This window comes from Hippopotamus amphibius, chromosome 6 (assembly GCF_030028045.1).
Source record: "Hippopotamus amphibius kiboko isolate mHipAmp2 chromosome 6, mHipAmp2.hap2, whole genome shotgun sequence".
Taxonomy (NCBI): domain Eukaryota; kingdom Metazoa; phylum Chordata; class Mammalia; order Artiodactyla; family Hippopotamidae; genus Hippopotamus; species Hippopotamus amphibius.
Window position 1 is genome coordinate 91,351,656 of NC_080191.1, and position 25,784 is coordinate 91,377,439.

At 39.8% G+C, this 25,784-nt stretch overlaps 1 pseudogene; it reads right to left on the bottom strand.

Moving 5' to 3' along the window:
* Positions 1-5,207: 5,207 nt before the first annotated feature.
* Positions 5,208-25,784, bottom strand: part of LOC130854932 (stabilizer of axonemal microtubules 2-like) — a 36,947-nt pseudogene continuing 16,370 nt past the window's right edge.

Here is a 25,784-nt window from a genome sequence, read left to right on the forward strand (position 1 = left end):
TACCGCTCCTGACTGACTTAGCTGCACCCAGCCCTCTGGTGGCCACAGAGGGGAACAGCAGAGGGAAGAATCTGGCCCCTGGCCCCTAAGGGGAAAGGAGATGCACAAGGTCCTTGGCTGCACCATCCTTTCTCTTCCTCCCATCCTTGCTCCCTGAACTTTCTGAGTAAGGAAACCTCAAATGGAAAGAGATGGGCTTCTGGGCATTCTGGAACCTCCTGAAATAGTCTCCACCCCAACCAACCCCACAAATCCTTAAGGGACCACAGGCTCCTTTCTCTAAAACTCCCCATTCCTGAAACCAAGACCAGATCTGAGCTGGCATCCTGGCTCCCCACACACTCGGATCTTGTCTCCGACTCAGAAACAGCTTCCTCCCAGCATGGAGAGCTTCCTTCCTCACAGATGCCAGGAGCTGAGTGTTCCTGGCCAGGTGGAAGCTCAGAGCTACTGCCTCTGCAGAGAGTCCTGAGGTGGGTGAAGTGCTGAGCCTTTATGGGGAGAGCAAGCCACGTGGGCCCTGCCCAGCCCTGCCCACTTCAGCCTGCAGGCCCCTCCCTCAGGCAGGCATCCTACCCTTGAAGGTCCCCAGGCCTTGAACGCTGGCAATGAGAAGGGATATGTGACTGGATGGACGGGCAGTGAGCAGTGCTCCTGGTCACAGGTGACACTCACCACTGAGGAGGGGGAACCCGCTGGCTCAGAGCACATAGAGTTACATTCTGTAACAGACTCTCAGGGTGGATGGGACCTTTCAGCCTTCCCTGCAGCCTGTCCTGCTCCCACTGCAGTGAGAGGCTTCAGTGCCTCACATGTCTCTGTCAATACGTCATCCTTCTAGTCTCTCTTGAAACTCTCCGTGAAGCCTTCTCTAACTCCCCAACCCAGCAAAGCTGATGGCTTTCTCCTCATCCTTCTGCTGCACTTTGTCCAACCCCTAATTATGACATGTGCCACACTGTCATGTCATTCTTTTTTATTATTTTATTTATTTATTTTATTGGCTGTGTTGGGTCTTCATTGCTGCACACAGGCTCTCTCTAGTTGAGGAGAGCGGGGGCTGCTCTTCATTGCGGTGGCCTCTCCTGTTGCAGAGCACAGGCTCTAGGTGCATGGGCTTCAGCAGCTGTGGCACATGGGCTCAATAGCTGTGGCTCACGGGCTCTAGAGCGCAGGTTCAATAGCCATGGCGCACGGGCTTAGCCGCTCAGCGGCATGTGGTATCGTCCTGGGGCAGGGATCGAACCCGTGTCCCCTGCACTGGCAGGCGGATTCCTACCCACTGCGCCACCTAGAAAGTCCTGTCATGTCATTCTTTTATTTTCTTTTTGGTGAGAAATAACTGAAAATTTACAGAACATTGCAAAAATTAAAACAATACGAAAACAAGCATATAGCATTTACATGAATTCACCTACGGTTAGTATTTTACCGCATCTGTTTTTCCCTGTATGCCCTGTCGCGATGTGCAGACACAAACACACAAACACTTTTTTGCGGAAAGCTGAGGCTAGTTACATACATAAAGGCCCTTTCCTGTAGATACCTGTGTATCTTCTTAACAGTGAAATTCTCATATACAACCACATGCAATTTTGAAATTCATATCATTACCTCTTTTTAATGTAACCTGTACTTTCCTAGGGTCCACCAGCCCAGGAGTTTTACTGAGCTGGCTTTCAAGGTACTGAAATGTCTGACTTTCGTTCCCTCCCGTCACTAGGAGATTCCTGTCTACATCGGAGCCCATAATCCCCAGGGCATGTTCTACACCTACTTACAAGCAAGATTTCTCCACTCCACACATGCCCCTCACCCCACACCTTTCAGCGCTGTCCACTGCCCAGTCTCTGGCTGACCACTGAACCGATGACTCCTCATCCCCATCACCTCTGGTGCTGCACCTGCTCTCTGGGACCAGATGCTGATGTTCAAGGCACTGCTTGCTCTTGCTTCTGGGCCTCTGGCCCCACATCTGTTTGCTGTCCAAGGTGCAGGAGCCATTCAACATGTTCAGTGCTGAAGATAGCAAATGCCTTACACATTTAACCAGAACCCAACACAAGAACTGGGATGTTATTAGTAACTTACATTTACCCAGGGGCTTCTCTACATCACCGTTGTTTGTATTTCTGTTGTAGGGAAGGAAAGAGGAAGGGAGAGATGGAGAGAGGACTGAGATGTCTCCCATGCATCTCAGCTGTTTGGTACAAAAATAAGGAAATGACCACTAATATCACTTCATCAGGAAATTTCTCAAGTAATCATTTTATGTACTATTTGGTATCTCATGTACATTATAGTAACCAGTGACACAGACCCAACCTAGCAAGGGAGGCAGCGGAGAAGTGTTGCTCCCACACAACATACCAAACTCCTAAAATTTGACTAGCTACATCTGGAAGAATATAACAATACATTTTTAATTGTATTGGGATTGAGTCATCTTCCAGATGTTAATTTTTGGGCATCAACACACGGCTTTTTCCTCTGCTAGATGCTGTTGCTCACGTTTCTATCATGGGACTACTGAGAATGTGTGGCCAAATGTATATTGAGCGACCTCTACCAAAAAGGTGTGGAATTGCTGGAAGAGACCTCGAGCAGCCTGCAAACCTGGGCTGTGAGGGGTTGTGACTGCAGTATAGGTTTGGCATGTGCTGACATTCTGAAATACAGTCTTCTTAAGTTCCAAACTATGAATATTTGGGATAAGATAAAATATTTTAATGATTCTGAAAAATATGAAATCTGAATTTGTGTATCTTAATATATATCTCAAGGTACTTTTTGCCATGAAGTATCAAATTGAATAAATCTATACTCCTTTCAAAAACTACACTCCTTTTAAAAAATGTCACCATATCTAGGGACTTCCCTGGTGGTGCAGTGGTTAAGAATTCATCTGCCAATGCAAGGGACACAGGTTCGAGCCCTGGTCTGGGGAGATCCCACATGCCACAGAGCAGCTAAGCCCGTACACCACAGCTACTGAGCCTGGGCTCTAGAACCCATGAGCCACAACTACTGAGCCCACATGCCACAACTAGTGAAGTCCACAGGCTCTAGGGTCCATGCTCCACAACAAGAGACACCACCACAATGAGAAGCCCCCACATTGCTGCAAAAAGTAGCCCCCATTTGCCACAACTAGAGAAAGTGTGCAGTAACGAAGACCCTACACAGCTAAAAATCATCAATCAATCAATAAATAATGTCACCATATCCAATCCTCATTCTTGTTTTACCCCAATAAGTACACTAGCATTGCAATCTTACAGAATATCACCGTGTACTTGAATACTGAAAGTTTGTTTTGTAGTCACAACATCCTAATGTCAGACCCAGGTTTTAGGCCTGGTTATGGTCTATTTCTGCAATTGTTAAAAATTCTTACTCCCAGATATCTGAGAACTCTTTTCTGATGTTAATTCATCTGAACCTATTGAGTAATTCATTTCCTTGACATTCTCAAAATAGAAAATGTTAGCTTAGCAGACATGGAAAAGCACCCACTTGTTCCTAAGAATTGCTGTGAGAGAAAAATAAACACTTGAATGCAATGTTATCAGTTCCATAATAAACTCTTGCCTCACAATTCTCAAAATATATTGGAGGAAGTTGTTGATTCTTTCACTGAGAAAGAGAGGTAAATATTTTTTCTCAAAGAACTCATTGACTCCAGGATATGAATAAGGTCAAACATTTTGATCAGGAGAGGCATTTGTACTGAATCAAATATTCACAAATTGCCACCTAAAGATTGTGGCAGGTCATGACACTTCCAGTGGTTGGCCTACAACATCCAAAATATAAGAATAAAATTGTGGGGTTTCCATGGAACTCGATATATTCACGCTAAAGAACTATATTTACTCTGTGATTATGGCCTCTCTATTTTGTTGCAGTGTCACAATGGGGGAATTGACTTTGACACAGCACAGTCACCCAAAGTCCATGGCAAGGATTGTAAAATAACTGCAGGTAATTGTGCACCTAACTGCCGCTCCCAGAAACAGTGCAGAAGAAGAACCAGGCTCGGTATGGGCACAATTATGTCCTCCTCCTCCTCAGTGTGAAGAGGTGCACAATTACCTGCAGTTACCCTGAAAATGTTCTTCAGAGTGGTCAATCATTCCTGAAACTACTCTTGCAAATGCTTTTTCCTTTTTGGAAATCCTGTCATTCAAACCACATGAATCCCTGCATCCAATCTCTCTGGTTCTCTGAAACAACTTCTAGGGTGCTTGTGAAGTTTCAGAGGACAAGACTCTTCTCAGAAATCATACTGCTTGTAAGCTGGAAGCAGATTAGGTTATTTTACAATCCTTGCTATGGGCCAGAAAATGAGTGTTGAATAGTTAATTCTCTTTATTTGAAAAAGTATAAAACAGGTACAGAAAAAGATTAAGTGACTTATGAACAACCCCTGACATTTGGTTAGGCTTCTATTGTATGGATTACAGTGGATCACATGACCTGATGCTTAGAGCAAACTTTCTGTGAGGTGGGCAGAGCAGATATGCTCTTACAAATGAAGATACTGAGCCTCAAAGACAAGAGTCACTTGTGTAGGGTGGCACAAGCAGAAACTGGTGTCATTGGAACTTGAACTCAGGTGCTTTGGTTCCCAGCCCGCAGAGCCTTTACTTGTCACACCAAAACGTCTCTTACTAACTTGAACATGGCGAGGAGCAGTGCAGCCATTGTAACACCACTAACCAAAACTTGATTCAGTGTGCCCTATGCAGACGCCTTGAAATCTAAGGAGAGAAATACTATTGTCTTGAAAGAAGAATCCATGTATCATTTTCAATGGTGTTCTACCTAGTCCTAAGGCACTTGATAAACGAGATCTCTATGTGAATAACCATGAAATTGCCATAATTATAAACACATACAAATGATAATAGACTGAGATAAGCTACCAAACAGTATGCTGGGACTAAAATAGTTCAGATGGGAATGTACATTATTCAACTCTCGGAAATGCCTATTAAAGAGCAATCTTGGTTAAAATATTAATACAAAATGGATTTTAAAATCCTGATTTCCTATAACACATTTTCTAAATTTCTTGTTTAAAAAAATTAAAAAATGATTTGTTTTATGCTCTCATAATTTTTTTTTCTACTATAGAAATTTGGTTTCACCTTTGGGAAACCAACATTCTGTTTGTTAGCTTCCTTTTAAACATGATTCGATAATTAGAAGGGCTTCCCTGTGGGAGTGATCTTGTGGAAGAATTTATGAGCTCAGGAATTTGTGTTTTCCAAGATGTAACCTGGAGGAGAAGGATAGCTAGCAGGGCAGATTTCCTGTTTCTTTGGCGCATACTCTAGAGAGGCCATGGTTACATCATCAAATGGAATAGAACTCCTGAAGGGAACAGCTACAGGTTTGCAACTCTGTGTTGGAATCAATTCATGTGGCACGTAGTGAGATCTGAAAGTGCTCAAAGCATCAAATTTTCCTGATGGGTTGGGAATCAACTGATCCTTCTTAATAAGTCCTTGATCACAACTTTCCCATGCTGGAAAATCTTCCTTCATCATGCCTTTTCCTTGGAAAGGAAAGCTGTGATTTTTTCTATGAGAAACTGGCCTGATGGGAAGAACACGTTTGGCCTGATATGAAACACAGTTGAGGTGGCTTGTGCTGTTTAATTGCATGGTACCTGTGGGAGGGACATACTCTTGCACTTTCTTGACTTCAGGTGGTGGGATTTCCCATGGTTGAAAACTGTCACAGAATTCAGTTCTTCCTTCAAATTGAGCCTGTTGGGCCACTCAGGTGTATGCAGGTCTGCAGATTTTTGCACTTTCACCAACAAGACCCTGAAAGTCATATCAGTGAGTTGTGAGATACTCGAAGGGTTGGTCGGCTGGCTTGTAAAGTTCTTTTGGCCTTGCAAACTTGAATTCTAGCTGGTGAGGTACGTAATGATGGTGATGACATATCACCATTAAAGGGGCTGTAGAACGTTTGACCACAGGGCTGGGTTTAATGCTGTGCCTAGGCTTTATCTCCCAAGGAACATAGTCATCCTGAAATGTAGTTGAGTTTCCAAATTTCACAGTAGGGGGATAATAAGTTTGTGCTGGTTTATAAAGTTCACTTTTCTGAATGTCCCAAGCTCTTATAATATCTTGAAAATTAAAAAAAAAAAAAAAGAGCATGTTTAAACACAGGAAAACAACCACTCTCTAAAGGTCATGCCTGACTCCTCTCTGTGCCGTCCTTCCATTTCATTTAGAAACCTGAACACCAGTCAAGTATGATATTTCCCTGATTCCCCTCAGGTTTATTTTTTTTCTTCACTTCCACTTTCCTCTTCCTAGCTCTCCACTTACTGCATATAACTTTCCATGTTCAGAGTCTTCTGATTACACATGGGAATGGAACATCTGAACCTGATTGTTGATAGTTTCTGAGAGCCAAAAATCTTGTGTTTGGGGTGAAGACAGAGTTTAGGAGATTGTGGTTGCATTCTCAGGAACTGGTTGGGATTTTTGCTATAACTTATAAAATGCTAAAGTAAAACATAAAATCTTCAGATTAACATAAACTCAAAGGCCCTGATGTGTGGGCAAAAGTGATGTGGACATTGCTCCTTCCTTTGGAGGGACTCCTCGAAGGAGAGAAAATTTCAACTCCATTGTATCCTAGGAAGCCTATAGGACTCCCTGAGCAAACATACAGGACACAAGGTAACTGGACGATCCCAGAAACATCACTGGCTTCCACTTTTCCTCCTCAGGAAACAGACTTCCAGGCATTCCTGAAAGACAGAGGGTCATCTAGAGGTGAGGGGCCCAAATGGAGTGCTTTCTAAAGTGTTAGAAATTGTATATGGAATTTAGAAATGAACATCAGACCCGAGTCCGGCATTTAGTGTTAAATACCTTAATTCTGCTTCCCTGCAGCTTACCTAGACCATGGATGGAAAACTGAAGTGCCTATATTTCAAGTGAGGGTTATTTAGGTTTTCCATTTCTCCATGAGAAAGGTAGAAAGCTGAGAAATACTACAGAATTGACTTCACTCCAAAATATGTATTTCTAAATACCAAAAATTAATTTATAAAAGACAGAAGATATACAAGATAAAGAATTAGACTCTAGGCTAATGTCCAAGCAATGTTTATTGGAAAGGCCAAAACTCAAATGCTTATTATGTGGATACCTTCTTTGAAGAGAAAAATTCCTCAGCCATAAGCATTTGTGCCAAGATGGATGAATTTTACACCAAATGAATACTCCCACCACCCTCAAGCTAAGGATGTTTGAGTAAGAGTGGATACCTGACCTAAGAGCAGGTGATCTTTCGGGTAGTATAGACCTGGCAAGAAACAGCCTGGCAAGAAAAGATGATCTGGGTCAAGCACATCCTCATTCTTGTGAACCTGAATTTGACAATATGGGACCAGATAAAAGTGGGAGAAGAATGTAAAAGGATGCCATGAAGCAGAACTGGAGAGCTATGGTGAGTTGAAGACGTCAAAACAGACTTGTAAGGAAACAGAGATGATACATAGGCACAGGAGGTCAGTTCATAGAATGGCAGCCAGAGAAGATGTGTAAAGGGAAGGGAAGATGCTGTCAGAGAAGCCATGTAGCTCATGGCAGAGATGAAGGGAGTAGCTCTTCCCTCAGGTTTCTTCTGTACCTGATAGCTTTCTATTTCCAGTTCACATGAAGCTTTACCAGGAACTTACTTTTTCTTGAGGCACCATGAAGGAATCTCTGTTGTTTGCAATTTAAAGTGTAAAACTATAGCACTCTTTTTCAGTAACTAAAAGGAAACGATAGGATGTTACTGAGGGTCTATGGTTCCAGCTAAACATACAGGGAGAGACTTTATTGTTATAATGTCTGTGAGAAAAAGATGTTAATTTCATGAGAGAACCTAAATAGAAGAGACTATTTCTCCCTTACCAAACAACTTTGGTTTTCAAAAAGGAAGCAAGAATTTGGAGACTGAGAGACAAGGTTTGAATAGCAGGAGTATCAGTTTTGGATAACTGAAGAAGACTGACTTGCCTCTCATAAATATTCCTGTGCTCATCTGCCTGGAAACTTGATTATTTGTTCTGGAATATTTTTTGATAACATTCTACAATACCTTTAAAACATCATAGTCTTTATTAATATCATTTGTTCTTAGTATCCTATGACACTCATGGAAAAAAAAAAACATAATGCCATCTACATCTAACAATGCAGTCTGGTCATTTGGCAACTACAGTATTGCCCTTGTGAGAGAAGGGCAATCCAGTTTCCTCAGCTCATTTTTTTGCTCTCTAGTCACTAAAATCTAGACAGGAAGTTTGCTTTCTTCTGAACAGTTTCAAGTCCATGAGGTGCTTGTGTGTGTTTGCTCACCATGAACGCTTGTAAGCAGAGCTGCGTCTCCATCCTTTCCATGGTGAGCTGTTCTAGGTTCCTCTTTGAGGAAAAAGTCCTCAGCTGCATATGGGAGTTCCTTCTCTTGGTAGTTGGGACTCTGTTCCTTGTGCTGTCTTATGATACCAAGGAATCGGGACCAATTTTCATAAAGTCAGGGGGCTCCATCCTTTCTTTCTCCATCTATACATCACCAAACTGGCCTCACAGTTTTAATCCTGCCTGTAAGCTGATGACTCCCAAACTAGAGTCTCCACTCCAGACCTCCCTTCAAATCCAAGCCAACATGTCTATCTTCCTACAAGACATTTCTATTCAGATGTCTAAGAGGTAAACTGAAGTTTAGTACGTCCCAAAGGAATTCACCATCTTGATCAGACTCATGTTCCCCCAAAATAACACACCACCAACAAAACACGTACTATTTTGAGTTTGGTATCTCAGGTAAAGGTTTCAGCCAGCCAGTTTTCTCTCCCTCACTCCCTTCTCCCTGCTTCATTTTCAAATCCTGTCAATTTTACCTCTGAAATTTTAATTTTTTCCTTCTTGAGGCAAACATGCAATCAATGAATAGCAACCTGATGAAATCATCAAAAATTAGAAAAAGGAAATAGAAGAAACAATAATGTAAACTAAGGTTCTATAGGGTCTATAGTGAGATCCTTATTTTCATTCTTGCTATTTGTAATTAGTGTCTTCTCTCTCTCTTTCCAACCGCCCCCTTAGTCAGTGTGGTTAGGGTTATTCATCTTTACTATCCTTTAATAGAATTAGCTTTTTCATTGATTTTTCTCTATTGTTTTCTTGTTTTCAGATTCATTGGTTGCTGCCCTTCATTCTTTCTTTCCTTCTACTTTGCTTTGGGTTTAAGTTGCTCATTTTTCTAGTTTCATAAGATGGAGGCTTAAGCTATTGATTTAAGACTACCTTTTAATACAAACATTTAATGCTATAAATTTCCCTCTAAGCATTGCTTTAGATACATTCCACAAATTTTAATATTGTATTTTTTCATTTTCATTAAATAAATATTTTGGGTTTTATGGTCCATGTGGTCTGTGTTGCAACTATTCAGTTCTGACATGGTAGCATGCAAGCAGCCATAGGCAATATGTAAATGAGTAGCATTGCTGAGTTTCAATAGAATTTTACTTTTTGTGCAATGTATAATTTGTATTTGAAAGCTGGATAGTGTATGTATTTATCTCAGTCTCTACTGAGATAAATAGTACTTATGTGTAGAAATGGATGTACATCTTCATTTGCCAGGTCTTGAGTGAGTGAGGTTAGGTCAGCTCAATCAGCAGTTGAGCTAGGTTTGGGTTTTGCCATTGCCATGCTTCAGCTTACCATCAGCTTTAAATTCCACTGGCATTATCTTGTGCTTCAGGTGGGGCTGGTTTTCTTCACTTCTGCTCCATCCACAGCTTTAGGCATTCTCTTTGCACCTGCACCTGAGAGAATGTCTCTCTCTGTACCCTTGCTTCTCTCCAATGGGAAACTATTGTTGCTTGTTATTCAGTGCTCAGTAATCTAGTGTGTGTGTTTGGTGGTGGTGGGGTTCCTCCGTGGTCCGGGTCAAGGCTCAATCTTAAGCAAAACCTGTGTCCCTGGGCCTCAGTGATGGGACTCTTTCAGTGTTTCTGTCTGTCTCCATGATGTAGCTATCTAATGGTTGGGCCCAGGACAATTTCCTCTTCTTCCTTCAGGTTACAGATTTGTTGTTGTTTTTCTTTTCATTTGCCCTGTGATCTCAGCTTTCTGAAGTATTCATGAATATTTATGGTTTTGTATATTATCTGGCTGCTTCCTGTTAAGTTGGAAACACTTTTCTAGCCATCCATATCCCACTCAGAAATTAGAAATCCTCAAATTTTCTTTATGGTCTAGTTTTAAATTCCACCTTAAATTCTACATATGCAATTTCTTTAACAGATATAAGGCTATTCTGAATTTTTTTCTTCATGAGTCGGTTTGGCAAATTGTATTTTTCAAGGAATTTATCCATTTTATAACAATTATTGGCATGTTTTCCATAATATCTTATCTTTTTAATGTTTGAGTAATCGATCTTTGAGTTTTAATTGTAATATTTATTTCACTTGCATTTAATGTAAGATATGGTCTCATTTAGTTTGACTATATTGCTATTTGCTTTTGGTTGGTCCCACGTGTTCTGGGTTCCCTTACCCCTTATTTCCCGTCTTCTTTTGCACTAATAAAGGGTATTCTTATTATTCCATTTTCTCCATTAGCATTTTAATGATAACTTTCTGTATTTTTAGAATAAACATGCATTTTTGACTTATTAGGGGATCTTTTCATCCTAGTCAAACTTTAATTGATGTTTTACCACTTCTAGAACAGTGGAAGAAGCTTTCAACAGTTTAATTCCATTTACATCCTTCTGCCTTTTGTGCTGTTGTTATAATTTACTTCTATATTCGTATAAAATCACCAAATATAATTATTATTGTGACTTTAAGAAATCAATATCCTTTTATATTTACCCACTTACTTACCCTTTCTGTGTGCTTCATTCCTTCCTGCATTTCATGCTTCTCTGTGGAATCATTTTCCTTCAACCTGAAGAACTTTCTTTAAGTACTTTTTGTAGTATGTGTCTGCTTCTAACAAATTCTCTGCTCTTTTTTTTTCTCTAAAAACAACTTTATTTTGCATTATTTTTGAAGGATATTTTTACTACATATTAAATTCTGAGATCCACTAGGTTTGAAATTCTCAGTGTTTTTTCCTTTTAGTACTTTAAAGATGTCATTCCAATATCTTCAGTCTTCCACAGTTCCTGGTGAAGTTAAGTACATCTCTAATTTTTCTTTTGTAAATGATTTGTAGTTTTGCTCTTACTGCTTTTAAGAGTTCATCTTTACTTGGTTTTCAGAAGTTTGATGACAGTTGCCAGATGTGTTTATTTTGGGGTTTGTTGAGCTTCTTGAACCTGTGGCCTGATTCCTTCATCAATTTTGGAAATTCCTTGACCATCATCTCTTCAAATATTTCTGGATTCTTCATAGGTTTCATAATGTTTTACTCTATGCTGGATGTCATGTATAAGAAAACCATAGAAACTAAAATCAATGTTATTTTCAACCAAAGACAGCTTGCTGTTTTCTATGTTGAGCAGATAGGATATGGGGCAGATCCCCTCGATCCAGTCAGGAACTGAGTGAGGCTGGCATTCAACAGCACCTTCAGTTAAACATAGTCTTCCTCTAGTTACAAATTTCTCAAGGACAAGACCTGTGATGTGTTTGTGGTGGAGCCTTCATTCTAGCAGGATTTTGTCTCCTAAACACCTGCTCTCAAGTGAGACTGTGGATATTTCTTTGGGGTCTTTCTAGCCCAGTTGCCTAGCCTACCATGCCCCCTAAACACTCAGCAGACATCCCACAAGGAAAACCAGCCATGCATCTGGGGTACTTTAGGTTCCTTCTGGCCATACCAGCCTACATGTCAGGTGCTCCACTGGCTTCCCTTTCCCTAGGAGGGTCCCCCTGCTTATGCTACCCCAGTCTTCAGCCTTGGCCTAGACTTGACAAATGCTCCCAGAGACGTAAACAGCTGGCCATCTCAGCTCATCTAGGAAGGGCTCCTCCATCTCTGTAATTTCACTCGTTTGCTTCCATTAAAAAAAGATTTTCAGAAATGTGTGTATTTTTTTTTTTTAGCTGTTTCAGTGGAAGTAATGGCTTTCTGCCATCTACCACATCATATCTGGTAGCAAAATTCAAAAATTTTTAGTGGCTACCAGAAGAATGGTAAGCTCCTCAGTCTGACAACTAAGACTTCAGCAATCTGATTTCAACCTACAGTTTTAGAGCTATACACCAGTCTCTCAGATCCTGAAATTCTCTGGTCCCCACCATGTTCACTGAACAACCCTTTTATTTTTCTGACTTTATGATATTTTGCTCCTCTCATCCTAGCTTTTAGGATGTCCCTCCTCTTTCTATATATCAATACTTACTAGTTTCTGACACATTCCCAGACTAGCCTGGAGTGACATCTTGATCAGTCTAAATTTTTGAAGCACTAATTGCTCCATTAATTTTCCAGTGAAGTATTCCCCCCCCCTTGTCATATTCCAATTATTTATTTCTCATGTGAGCATTTAATTCTTCATGCTACTACTGCTCTTTTTCTCTCGATTCAACTGTAAAGTTTCTAAGTGTCAACAACCATGGTCAATTCACATCCCTATTCCTTACAGTGCCTAGCACACAGAAGAGTAACCCCTAGAAAGTATTTATCAAACCAAACACTGACCTATTTTCATTACCTACATTTGAATCTGAAAGAATTTCTAAACCAAGGGCCCCTTGGCCCTTAGCATTTGTTGTCTCATGCCTGAAAACCTGGAAATACAAGGATAACTCTTCCTCACTAGGGAAGATCAGGAGAGAGAAGGCCAGAGGGAAGCCAGGAGTCCCCAACATTGGATTCTGGGAGTGGAAGTATGGGAATCTATGTGAAACTCAGGTAATGAGAAGCCAGGACTAGTGTTGGTGTTTGTGTGTGTGCGTGTGTGCATGTGTGTGTGTTATAAGTAAATAGTCACAGCATCAAGGAATATCAATATTGTTGTATTTTCAAATAGACTTTGTGGGGAAGAAAAGAAGAGAAAATCTTACTATGGTTGTTTAAAAGACCCAGTACAGACATTTCATCAATTATCTTTTATGTGAAATGATTATGCAATACATTGTCTCCTCTGCATACCAATAAATATATCTCTTAGCAATCACTACATGCTATGTTAGATTATAGCGATATGTTTGTTCACCATATGCATCATCCTAAAAATGTGTCCCTTGTACAGCATCTTATATGCTCACAGCTTACAAAAATAGAAAGAACACTGTTCCTGATCTCCCTACTGGGCTGACTTACAGAGATCATAGTGTACTGATACCATGCACTTTACTTACCCATTAAACTGATGAGAGTGATATTTAAAGGAAAAGTATGTATTCAGTTATTATCTATTTAAAGTATAAATCATTACTTTTATTGTGGATGGCATTACTCTTACAAAAGGATTTATGTTAGGATATACCCATTCAGTTATATCACGTAACTAGTGAAAAGGCTGTAAGTCTAAATATGCAATTACATTATCAACAAAAAAAATAGAAGAAATATGAACTAACAAGATAACCTATTGTTTAAAAATAAAGAACCCCCCCCCCCCCAAGAAAAAGCAATAGAGTATTATAAAATCAGATTGATTTTTGGAAAGAAAAGCGGTGATACATCATCTATTGATTTTGGAAAGAAAGTGGCCTACATCATCCAGCCCCCTACTCTTCCAAGTGGGTTGCCATTAGGCAGAAGGTGTTCCATTTTGGGAGTCTTAGAGGAGCAGTTTGCCTATGTGGTGGTGTAACACTGTCTCACTGGGTGGACAAGCCTATTTTATTCTGAGGTTCAGTATCAGCACCAATCTGCTAACAGATGCAAATTTCATCCTCTATTCCAGCCTTTATGAGTATAAAGGGAGTATTCTGGTTCTCTACCTAACACTTTTGCTTTCTCAGTTGGTTCACAACTTGAATGGCGAAGAGGATTGCTATTTATTTGACTTTCTCGAAAGCTCCAGTATGCTCAGTAGAGTTTCAACTCAGCCTGGGATGGAAGGAAAGGAACAGTGTCAACTAAATGTGGCATAATGTGACAAATATGACATAATGCTTGTTCAGTGGCATCCTTTGTTTTCATGGTTTGAGATAGAGAAAACTAATTAAGTGGCTGAATTTGGACAGGAATCCAGGTGTCTTCACTCTCAATCAAGCCAATGGTCTTTCTTTTCTCACTATACAGTACTATTTTGACAAAAGAGAAAGAAGTTTTCTCCTAAGCCATGGAGACAAGTTTGGCAATGCACCAAAATTATGATTGGATGTTAGATATCAAAGCTGGAAGTAAGTTTTTGTTTTTTGGCTCTTTAAGTTTGAAAATGGCAAGTTACCTTTATAGGTTGGGACAGTGTCCAACTTTCCTTTTTTAACTTGTTGTCTCTCCAAAGGCCAAACTATTGCCACAGGTTGCACTTCATAAGAATGAAAATCCCATTTGTAGGTAGTACCAAGGTCAATCTCTCCCTGTTTTGGTTTATACTCTTCTGGTGCACAGTGAAGCTGTTTGACTATTTCATAAGGAAAATAATGTGATCTCAAATATAAAAATTTGAAACTTAGCCTCATAGGTTCTTTTATTTCTAAGTATTTCAATGCAGTATTAAAGTTTTCAAGACTTTTTTTAACTTGAAAAGTCAAAGATAATAACCTGGTGATGGTCTTCTTGAAAGAGATTCCTGAATTCCTTTATATCCCATCCAGTGACTAAATATAAGAAAAATAAATGTCAAAAATCCTAGTTCTCAAAACATCTTTAAAATGGGTCCTCAGTTTTAATTGGATCTTACATAAATGAAATCTTTAAATAATTGAATTTTTTCCTAACGTGGAAGGAAGTCTCAGATTAAAGATTTAATGAATCTGAAAACAATTTTAAATATATCGCCTGGGCCCACTTTGTCAAAATCCTTATTCATCCTGTTAAAGACTCTAATAAACTATTTGGGCATGCTCTCTTCTTGTTGAAGTCATGCTGTCTTTCTGCTCATCAATTAAAGAAATAATTTATGTCTCAGCTCTGGCTTTTAGACCTAAATCATGGTCATGGTATGGATGTGAGTCTTACCCATCTCCAGATCCCCCAGAAGCCCTTGTTAGCTGTGGGAGCCTTATGGTACCCCAGCCACCCTGGGCAGTATGTAGCATTATGAGGCAGAGGTAGTACTGCAGACACTGGGGTGGTGTGGTGGCGTGGAGAAGACCACCTACTCAGATTGATCAGACTGCCTGGGTCCAAATCCTGGGTCTGTTATTCACTAGATGTGTGATGAGGGACAACTTAATTTGTCTGTGCTCCAGTTTCCTTGTATATAAAATAGGACAATAATATCACCTGCCTCACAGGGTTGTTTTAAGGATTGACACACACATGCATGTGCACCAGGCACATGAGTGTTTAGTGCACAGTAAGGGTGACATGTTAGCTGCTACTAATATTGCTAAAAGCCTTCAAAATTGCTTTGTTTTCTTTAGGACTCTAAGGAGTGTTTCATTCATTTTATGATTTATTTAAACCAGCCTATATTAATCAGTATTATCCGTGCATGTCCATAAGCTCCAAAAAACAAAACTCACTGAATCCCTTCTCTATTCACAATATAACCTCTCAGATGTGTTAGCTCCATTTCCTTACCCCCATCAATGGGCTTCAACCTACCTCTTCAACCCACTGCAGCCTGGTTTCCAGCACTGTCACTTCTCTAATAGGGCTTGAAGGTTCACCATTACTTCTAGGTGATTAAATCCATCAGACATTTTCAGTCCTCATCTTACTTGACCTCTCAAGTAGGAATTGACATTATTGCATACTTCCTTTACTTCTGAGAAACTCTCTTCCTGTCCTCTTCATAATTTCTTCTCAGTCTCCTATGCAGCTTCACCCTCCTCTAGTCAGTCATGAAGCCAGGAATTCCTCGACACTTGGGCCCGCACACTCTCCTCCTCTCATCCAGTGTTCCCTCCTGCAGACAACTCCTCTCCTCCCACAGCTTTAATTCCTAACTATATGCAAACACCTCTCAAACTTCTCTCCGCTCAGACCCCTTCTCTTAGCTTGATGCCAGTTTTTACAACAGCCTGTTGAATATTCAGTGGCACCTCAAAACTTAATGTACTCCTAATCAAACTATTTCCCCCAAACAAATCTGGACCTGTTGGCTTGTCCCTTCTTTTGGTGAGTGGCGTCATCATGGCTTCAGCTGCAGTCAAGAACCTAGGACTTGCCCTTCACGCCTCACCTCCCTCCTATATTTAGTTCATCATCCACTCCTGTCAATTTTGCCTCTTAAATATCTCTTAAATCTAACTGCTTTTCTCTACCTCATCACCACCCTGATATTCCAAGCTGTCATAATAGCTGATTCCAATCAATTCAATAGCTTCCTAAACTCACTCACTCTCTCCAGTCTTTTCTTACGTGACACCCAAAGTAATCCTTTCACATATAAACTTGATCAGGTCATGCTTGCCGTCATCTCCCTAGCCTCTTCCTCACCTCTCTCTCGTACCCCCCTAAACAAAAAAACAAACACACAAACAAAAAACAGGGAAGAAAAGTAAGTGGCTTCTTACTGCTCCAAGGATATAGAAAAAAACGGGACACGTCCTCTTCGCGAGCTTCAGCTCAGCCGGTGCTTCCTCTTGCTGTCCCTGCTCCTGCTGGCTTCTCTGACAGTTTCCTTCTTTCCATGCTCCTTCCTGCTGCATGCTGCGCTCTGCCTGGAAGGCACTGCCTTACACTCTTAATCCAGTTAACAGCTTTACAGCCTTCAGATTTTAGCTCATTTTTCTCATTTCCCTGATAAAGTCAAGCCTCTTATTCTGGCTCTGAAGTTACCTTGTGCCTATCCTTCATAGATTTGATCACGGTTGCAATTTTATACGTAGTTTGAGTGATATTTTTGGTTGCCACCTTCACCAGACTGCAGCGTCTGTGAGCACACAGATCACGATGGTTTTTGCTCACCACTGTATTCAGGTGCCTCGCATAGCACCTGACCCTTAACAAATGCTTAAGAAATATTATTTAGTGGATGAATAATAGTAGGAATCATATACCTCTGCTTCTCAAGACATCTTAGTTGGTCCTTGCTCTTCCCAAATACCAGCTAGAGAGGAATAGGCTAATGCAATCTGGAAGTGGAAGAATCAGGCAGAGGACAGAGAAAGTTTAGAAGTCTTAGTTTCTCTAGTCAGATTAGTTGAGTGTTAGAATGTATACCTCCAAACCTAAAGCAATGTTCTATGGAGATGTAGTAAAGGGTAAATATACTCCTATTCATCTGATATATTCCAAAACATGTGACATGTCTAGAATCGTACTTTCAGGGCAGACTTCCTGCCACCTCTGGCAGTAACCTACTGTGCTGCAACTGTAATGCTAGAAAGGATCAAGAGTCCTGTACACATCCAGACACCTGCTCTTTACACAGCCTCTTCCTATACTGTAGGAATGTAGAGAACAGAATGACACATTATTCTTTGCTTGTAAAGATGAATCAGCTGCTTTCTACTGCCTAGTCAATGCGTCAACATGAGGGAGTTAAGCAAGGGTTCCAAAACCCTCAAATATGGCTCTTGAAAATACCCCTAGTTCTGGTCAAAATACAAAGAAAATATCTAGTGTTTTACTAAGCGGAAAGATGGTGATTTATGAAATGGAAGTTTTTGTTTCTTTGGCATATTTGAACCTTTGGGGAGTTGAGACTTTTTTTCTTTTCTTTTTTACTATTAAGGGCTACTTGAACAAGGGAACTGAGAAAATCCAGAATTGAAAAGCAATTGTCTTTTTAAAGAAAGATGAGGCAGGTTAAACTTTCCTGATTTTAACACTTAGAATTGGTTAAATGCAAAATCTTTATTCAATAAAGATGAATATTGTGAAATTTATTTCAAGTCTCCATTATGAATGATTAAGGCACCAAGAAAGAAAGGAGTAAAGGTAAAGAAAAAATAGCACCCATTCCCATTTGCTCTATCTCAACCAATAGCTCAATTCCTTCATCTCATTTGTTATGATGTGTCATGATCTTGTGTATCTGATTTTTGTTTTGGTGCTATCATTCCCACAAGACTACAAGCAACAGTGGGAAGCCCCCCTTTCTGTTCCACGTTATACCCAGTGAACACTCCAGTGCCTGCCCATTGCACTGAGTCTGTAGCAACAGAGTCACCAGCAGTGCTGGTTAGAAATGCACACGCCTGGGATCCACGCCATTGTCTACTGACTGTTTTGGGTGGAGCTCTGGAAGCTGCAATTTTAACCTTTCTAGATGATTCCAAATCACACCAGCATCTGAGAACTATGGAAAATCTTCACATTTCTGCAAGAGCCACATACCTACAGAAGTAACTGGACTCACCGAAGCACTGCAAGTTGCCTGAAATGTTAAAGGTGTAAGTATTGGACTATAAGTTTGAAGATCTCCACCTTTGCTATGTAAGTAAAATGAGCTCTGAAATGCAAAGAAAATAGATAACACTAAAAATTAAAGTCATTACAGAGCATTTAAAAAATCGTAAATTGTAGAAATCTGATGTATAAGTTTCTTGAATGCAAGAACCTCTATTTATTGATATTTTTATATGTAATGCCTAAGATTGTGCCTTGACTATAGTGTGCACTTTAAGAAAATACAGAAAAGAATTAACCCATTGAATTGCCAAAGATACAAAGAGATCGAAAAAGCTGAGTCCGAATGAAAAGTTTAGGCTTAGAAGGACTTTTCTGTCTTTCACCCATAGGATAAATATTGAGTGCCTACTATGAGCTAGTGGGCATTGTAGTAGTTTCTGGAAATAGAATGCTGAGATAAGAAAAGACATAGTTCCTGCTTTCATGGAACACTGAAAGTAACCTAATGATAAATAATAGGCAGAGGCTTTGAGAACTTGCACGGGGCATCTATTACCAAGCCTGAAAACAGGGTGAGTGTCAGAGAAGGCTTTTCAGAGTGATAATTGAGTTGAGATCTAGAGGTTGAAGGGGGATTAATTAGGGTAAGAGGCAGGAAAAATTCTAGGCAGGTAAAATAGTATCTTGGAAGTCTCTGTGACAAGGGAAACCTGGTACTTTCAGGAAATGAAAAATGTCCTGTGGGATGTAACCATAAGAGTGCAAAGGACATTATAGTGAAAATAAATCAGAGAAGAAAGTCGGGACCAAACAATGAAGGAATTTTGGTGTGTATTAAATATAATAGGAAAATATAAGAGCAGGTTTAGCAGGGAGGTGATAGGATTAGGTCTGCATTTTAAAAAGGTCATCTTGCTCAACATCTCTAATTATTAGAGAAATGCAAATCAAAACTACAATGAGGTACCACCTCACACCAGTCAGAATGGCCATCATTAAAAAGTCTATAAATAGCAAATGCTGGAAAGACTGTGGAGAAAAGGGAACACTCCTACATTGTTGGTGGGAATGTAAGTTGGTGCTGTCACTTTGGAAAACAGTGTGGAGGTTCTTCAGAAAACTAAAAATAGAATTACCTTATGATCCAGCAATCCCACTCCAATCTAACCTGACACCTAAAGAAACTAGAGAAAGAAGAGCAAACAAAACCCAAAATTAGTAGGAGAGAAATCATAAAGATCAGAGCAGAAATAAATGAAATAGAAACAAAGAAAACAATAGCAAAAATCAATAAAACGAAAAGCTTGTTCTTTCAGAAGATAAAAAAAATTGATAAACCTCCATCAAGACTCACCAAGAAAAAGAGGGAGAGGACTCAAATCAATAAAATTAGAAAGGAAACAGGAGAAGTCACAACAGACACCTCAGAAATAAAAAGCACCATAAGAGACTACTATAAGCAACTATATGCCAATAAAATGGACAACCTGGATGAAATGGACAGATTCTTAGAAAGGTATAACCTTCCAAGACTGAATCAGGAAGAAATAGAAAATATGAACAGAGCAATCACAAGTCATGTTGTTTCTTGCAAAGAATATTTTTATGTCCATAAAGGTAATTAATTAGGTGACTGGTTTTATTTCCACTTTAAATCTGGGAATTATATCTGCTCATGTTCCAGGGACATATCAGTGCACTACATCATTAAGAGATGGTTGTCACATGGATGTTTGATGGCTAAAGGACTGAACTTAACAAGAGTCATCAGCTTCCTGATTGTCAACTTTGGGCTGAAGAAGTTTTTCAAAGGAAATGTGTGCATTTGATGAATGCTAATTACATGGTTCCAGATCTTCTTTAGCCAGTCCACTGGCAGCTCTTACCCAGGTTATTTTATAAACATTGGAAGCAGCTGTCAACATTCTGAGGGAGAAGCTCTTCAATCAATGAATTGACAGAAATGCAATACTTAGATTTTTCTGAGCAGAAGGCAAGAGAATGTAATATACATCTATTTAGTGATGTAGCCAGCAATGAAAGGGAAGGATTGATCCTGCCATTGTGTTTTCAAGTGTTATAGAACATTTTCATGCTCTTGGGCATGGAAAAGACATTATGAGATACCACAACTTGGGGGATACCCGCAAAGTCAAATGGGATGTTTGAGTGTCCTAAGGACACGCAGCAGTGCAATCTTATTTCCCAGCAATAAGAATGCTTCTCGTGGTGTAGAGCAACACTGTAAATCATATTTTAATTAAAATTTTAGTACTTGTAGATGTTATTGTCTCAATAAAACATTTTTAACAGATGACATCTGGACATTTTGCTTAATTTCTCTTTTTTTTTTTTCTCTCTATAAAATTCTTTAGTAAATCTCCTTGTCAAAAAAGGCATCAGACTGACAGCCCTGGAAAATGAAGCCCTTTTCTTCAGCCTCAAAATTCGTGTGTTCGGAAAGGAGATGCCTTCATGCTGTTATGGCCTCAATTCCAGGCTAGAGGAACAACTGCTTAAGAGACGGCTCCGGTCACTTTTGACCTTAATCTAGCATTTGCTTCTCCGCTAGGGTTGCAGTGTTAAGAGCAAAAATGAGTGTCTGTTATAGCAGTGCTTTCTGGAGCCTCATGAGCCCCAAATTAGATTGAATCCACGTTGTCATTCCATTTGAACGTGGTCCAAGAATGATTTTTGAACCACAATGACCTACTTAAAAGTAATCCAGTGTTTCCTTTCCAAGAGTGGAAGAGAAACCCTGTCTGCTCTGACTTTTCGTGGAACCGTGTTCCTGCATAGGCTTGCCATATGTGTCCCATGCTGTAGCCAAGGGATCTCATCAGTGTGTGTCAGTTTGCACACATCTGCCTGGTTAAGTCATCCTGGAAGAACACATATGCCCATCCCTGCAAATTTGATGCTGATGATCAAATATGTGAAAGCGTTTTGCTATTGGTGCTGTTCCCTAATAAATGGAAATATTAGCAGTCATGGCATGATATCTCTGGGCAGTGTTGAAAAGCACACAGAGGAACTTCCCTGGTGGCGCAGCGGTTAAGAATCCACCTGTCAGTGCAGGGGACACGGGTTCGATCCCTGGTGCAGGGAGATCCCACAAGTCACAGAGCAGCTAAGCCCTTGTGCCACAACTACTGAGCCCGCGTGCTGCAACTACTGAAGTCCACGTGCCTAGAGTCCATGCTCTGCAATAAGAGAAGCCACTGCACTGAGAAGCCCGAGCACCCTAACGAGGGTAGCCCCCACTTGCTACAACTTGAGAAAGCCTGCGTGCAGCAATGAAGACCCAATGCAAGCTAACAAACAAACAAACAACCAAACAAAACAGAAGAATCTTTTAACTTTCAAAGATTAAAAATAGAAAGTCCTCTTTTGTGACTCTGAGGCTTCTTCAAGCATTGCTGAATGTTTTTTTCCAATTAATGTTTCACTCTATTATTTTCTCTTTCCTTCCTTAGCTAATGTCCTCATATGGTTAATTACTCTGTAGGGCCACTGAGAAGCCATGACATCCTTGGTTTCCCAGAAGAGGATCCTGATGTATAACAAATAAAATCTGAAATTCATGCAGACTCGTACTGTCAATTTTATCTTCCCTGTTATAAACCGCATGAGTGGTTGAACTCTTAAATTGAACTCGAATTCTGACTGCATAAGGAAACACATTGCTTTGATTAGATATGAAGTCATAAAGAACATGAATATTTGACAAGTGTGTACCCTGAGGTCAGCAACCTATATTTAATGAGTGCTGGACACATAAATAAAATGACAGGAAATCTTGGATTTTCTGTATAAGCAGAGATATTTCTAAGCTTCAAGGTTATTAAGAATGTAACTCTAATAGCTTCGTTTGAAAATTGACATGCTTATTTCAGGAATCTGCATTTCCCAGGATAAAATGTTCTTTTGAGTCTAAAGTTAAAATAACAACATGCAGGTGTTTACAATCTAATCACAGCAAATTTTATTCATAAAGAAATGTGATAGTTTAATCACACACTAGGCTGTGATCTGCTCAGTGAAATTGGACACAATTTCAGATTTCAGATATGATACTTGATTTTGGAAAACACTTGGAAAATGGGCCAGGAATGTTTCTTCAGTGTAAATAAGAAAGATGGCATGCAAATGCTCGAGAGCCATTTAAAAATATTGAAAAATAATTTTTAATTGCCTGATCTGGTAAATTGAGATAGAAAGTTCCACTTTACAGGATTTATGAAATGGTGTAGTTTAATTGCTTTCAGAGAATGTTTAGAAGTGGTTCTGCATAGTGGTAAAGAAATGAGTTTGATGGTTTCCTTATTTTGATTTGCAGCTCTATAAAACATTTAGCAAATAAAACCATCTTGATCCATTTGGCAGGAAGCAATGTTTTCCTTCTCAAAGTCCCAAATTACTTTGTGATTCTTTCATGACTACATCACAGTCTCTCTAGAATGATCAGATTTGTGTAAATATCTTTTTCTCCCTATACGTTTATAAGCTCCTGAAAGAGAGGTATTATCTTAGTACCCAGATAGCTCTATCACAGAGCCTTGAAAAGTACATATCAAAAAAAAAATGGGTGAGAAAGATAAAATAGTCTTTGTATGGATTAATTTCTTACTTTAATTCCTAAAGTACCAAAACTCCACTTTCCAGTTGGGCAGCAGAGATGCTGGACAGATTTATCCAATGTCTCCAAATCATAAAGTATTTAGTTTCCTGAAGGTTTGGCCTTTCTGGAAAAATCCTTTGGGTCCTAGAGCCCCAACATTCCTAGTTATCTTTCAGTGGACAAAATCTGAACAGTTTGTGGATTCATGTTTGTATGGGGGAGCATTTATCAGGGCGCATGTGTAGTGCTCACAGCATGCTCCATGGAAGGCAGGGTTGTAACGTGAACACGGGAACGGCCTGAAGCAGGTCATCGAGAGTGATGGGGACGTGAAGGAGGGTGTGTGATCAACCAGAGCACCCACATTTAAATCACACACACATACAGCCGATGTAACCTCGTGTCCTTATATAGATGGTGGGGTGGGTGAGGACCGTGAGAGCAGCAGATGGGGTTAAGTGGTTTGGTGCTAAAGCAGGGGGACAAGTGGACTTGGTCCCAGAAGAGAATGGTACCAAGGAGCAGGTGCAATGAAGAAAGGAGAGAATGAGGCTCTGGAGACACCCTTGTTGAAGACAGGAGTCCCACCCAAGACTGGGTGTGATACAGAGAAGCACGTGCTTCAGTGCCCCTTGCCCGGCTCCCTCCCTTCCTGGCTGTGGGACCAGATCCAAACAAGTCCACACTGCAGCTTCCTCATGTCTCACAAGAGGATAATAACAGCATCTCTCTCACAGGGGTGTTATGATTAAATGAGAAAAAACTTAAAACAGAGCTCATCTCATGCATGTGTTTGTGTGTACCTTCATGTATAATTTATAACATTGTCTTCTATATTTCTTAAAATCCTACCCCATGGTCCATCTAAATCCATCCACTTTCTCTGACAGAGACTCTAGAGATTTGTTCTTAGCTTTACTTCTGCAGAAGAATAAGAATTGAAAATTACACTTCGGTACATTTTTGAATGAGAACACTCTCATTTTTCAGGTCTGGATCACAATCCTCTACTTATTTACATTTTCAGGCTGCATCAATCTCTGAGGAGCAATGCACTTCTTTTAAGTTGCCTCCCTGCTGTGTAAAGTGGTCCTTCCTCTATTGGTCCTAAAACAGTCTCTTTTATGCCTCAAGAAATTCACTTTAGTTCTACTTTTCTGGAATTTGATTATTAAGCCTGTTTATTTTAACCATGCCTTTAGTGATTTTATTGATTTCAATCCTATTTAATTCTGAAAGTCCTAGACCCTTGACTATATTCAGGCTACAATCTTGTTCATTTAGTTCCTTTTTTCTAGATCTTCTATACCTTCATTCAGCACCCATCAAAGCGGAGGCCTGGACTGAGCCCAAATTCATGCCTCAGGCACAGGTGAAAGAAACACCTGCAATGTCATAGAATATTTTCCACACACTGTTATTTCAAGTAGGGGAAACACTTATAATCCTACCACCCTACCAGGATGACTACTGTCACTGTCTAAATGCACTTTAAAAAGGACTTAGTCTATGCAAAGTAATTGCAAACATGGTCAAGGAGACACTAGCCCAAACACACTGCCCCATGAACCTGTGTGTGTTTGAAGTCATTTTCGATGCACAGCAAATCATGCGATCAATCCACCTTTATGTTGCATGTAAATTTGTTTTATTTTTGATAATGAAGTCTGGAGGAGTGATTCTTGAAGCATCCTAACAGCATTGACTGACAGCTCCCTAAGTGCTGTCTCTTTTATAGCAGACATAATTGACAGCTCATAGGTGAAGAGCACATGTAGATGGATGGGGTTCACATTGAACACAGTGGAGTAAAAAAACAAAGAAGATATTTGTTCTACTTCTTATTTATTAAAATTCAATCAGTATGGTAAAATAGATGCATCTTGGGAGAATAGATTTACTTGTGGGTTGAGACAGATTCAGTTTTTAAACTGTTATAGAAGCTTGAGAAATGACCTCTTATAAATATTGTTAAACTCCAGGGAAATTTTTACATTACTAATTTTCATACCCCACGTATACTGTTTGTTTAGCTGGGAGTGGTCTATATAATTAGAGCCTTTTTAAGTTGTGGATTTAAATTATCACGTTATCTTTTGTGGGTACCCTCCTGTGTTAAGTTCAAAATCTGGCCACATTAAAAACAAGAATCCTGCAATGTCAGTTCTAGGTATTTACCCCAAAGGATTGAAAGCAGTGGCTTGAACAGATACTGTACACTCATGTTCATAGCACCGTTATTCACAAGCCCAAAGGCTCAAGTGTCCCGTGACAGATGGATAAACAAAATGTGGTCTAGGCATACAACAGAATATTACATAGCTTTCCGAAGGAATGAGATTCTGATGCCTGCTACAACATGGATGAACCTTGAAAATATGCTAAGTAAAATAAGCCACTCACTAAAGGGAAAATATATGATTCCACTCAGATGAAGTAAACATAATAGTCTAATTCATGGAGACAGAAAGTAGAATGGTGGCTACCAGGGGCAGGGGGAGAGGGAGAATAAGAATTATTTAATGGGTTCAGAGTTTCAGTTCGAGATGATGAAAAAAGTTCTGGAGATGGATGGTAGTGATAGTTACACGGCAGTGTAAATGAACTTAATGCCATTGAACTATACACTTAGAAAACGTTAAAATGGTAAATTAAAAAAAGTTTTTTAAATTTATTTTATTTATTTTTGGCTGCATTGGGTCTTCATTGCTGCACGCGGGCTTTAGTTGCGGTGAGCATGAGCTACT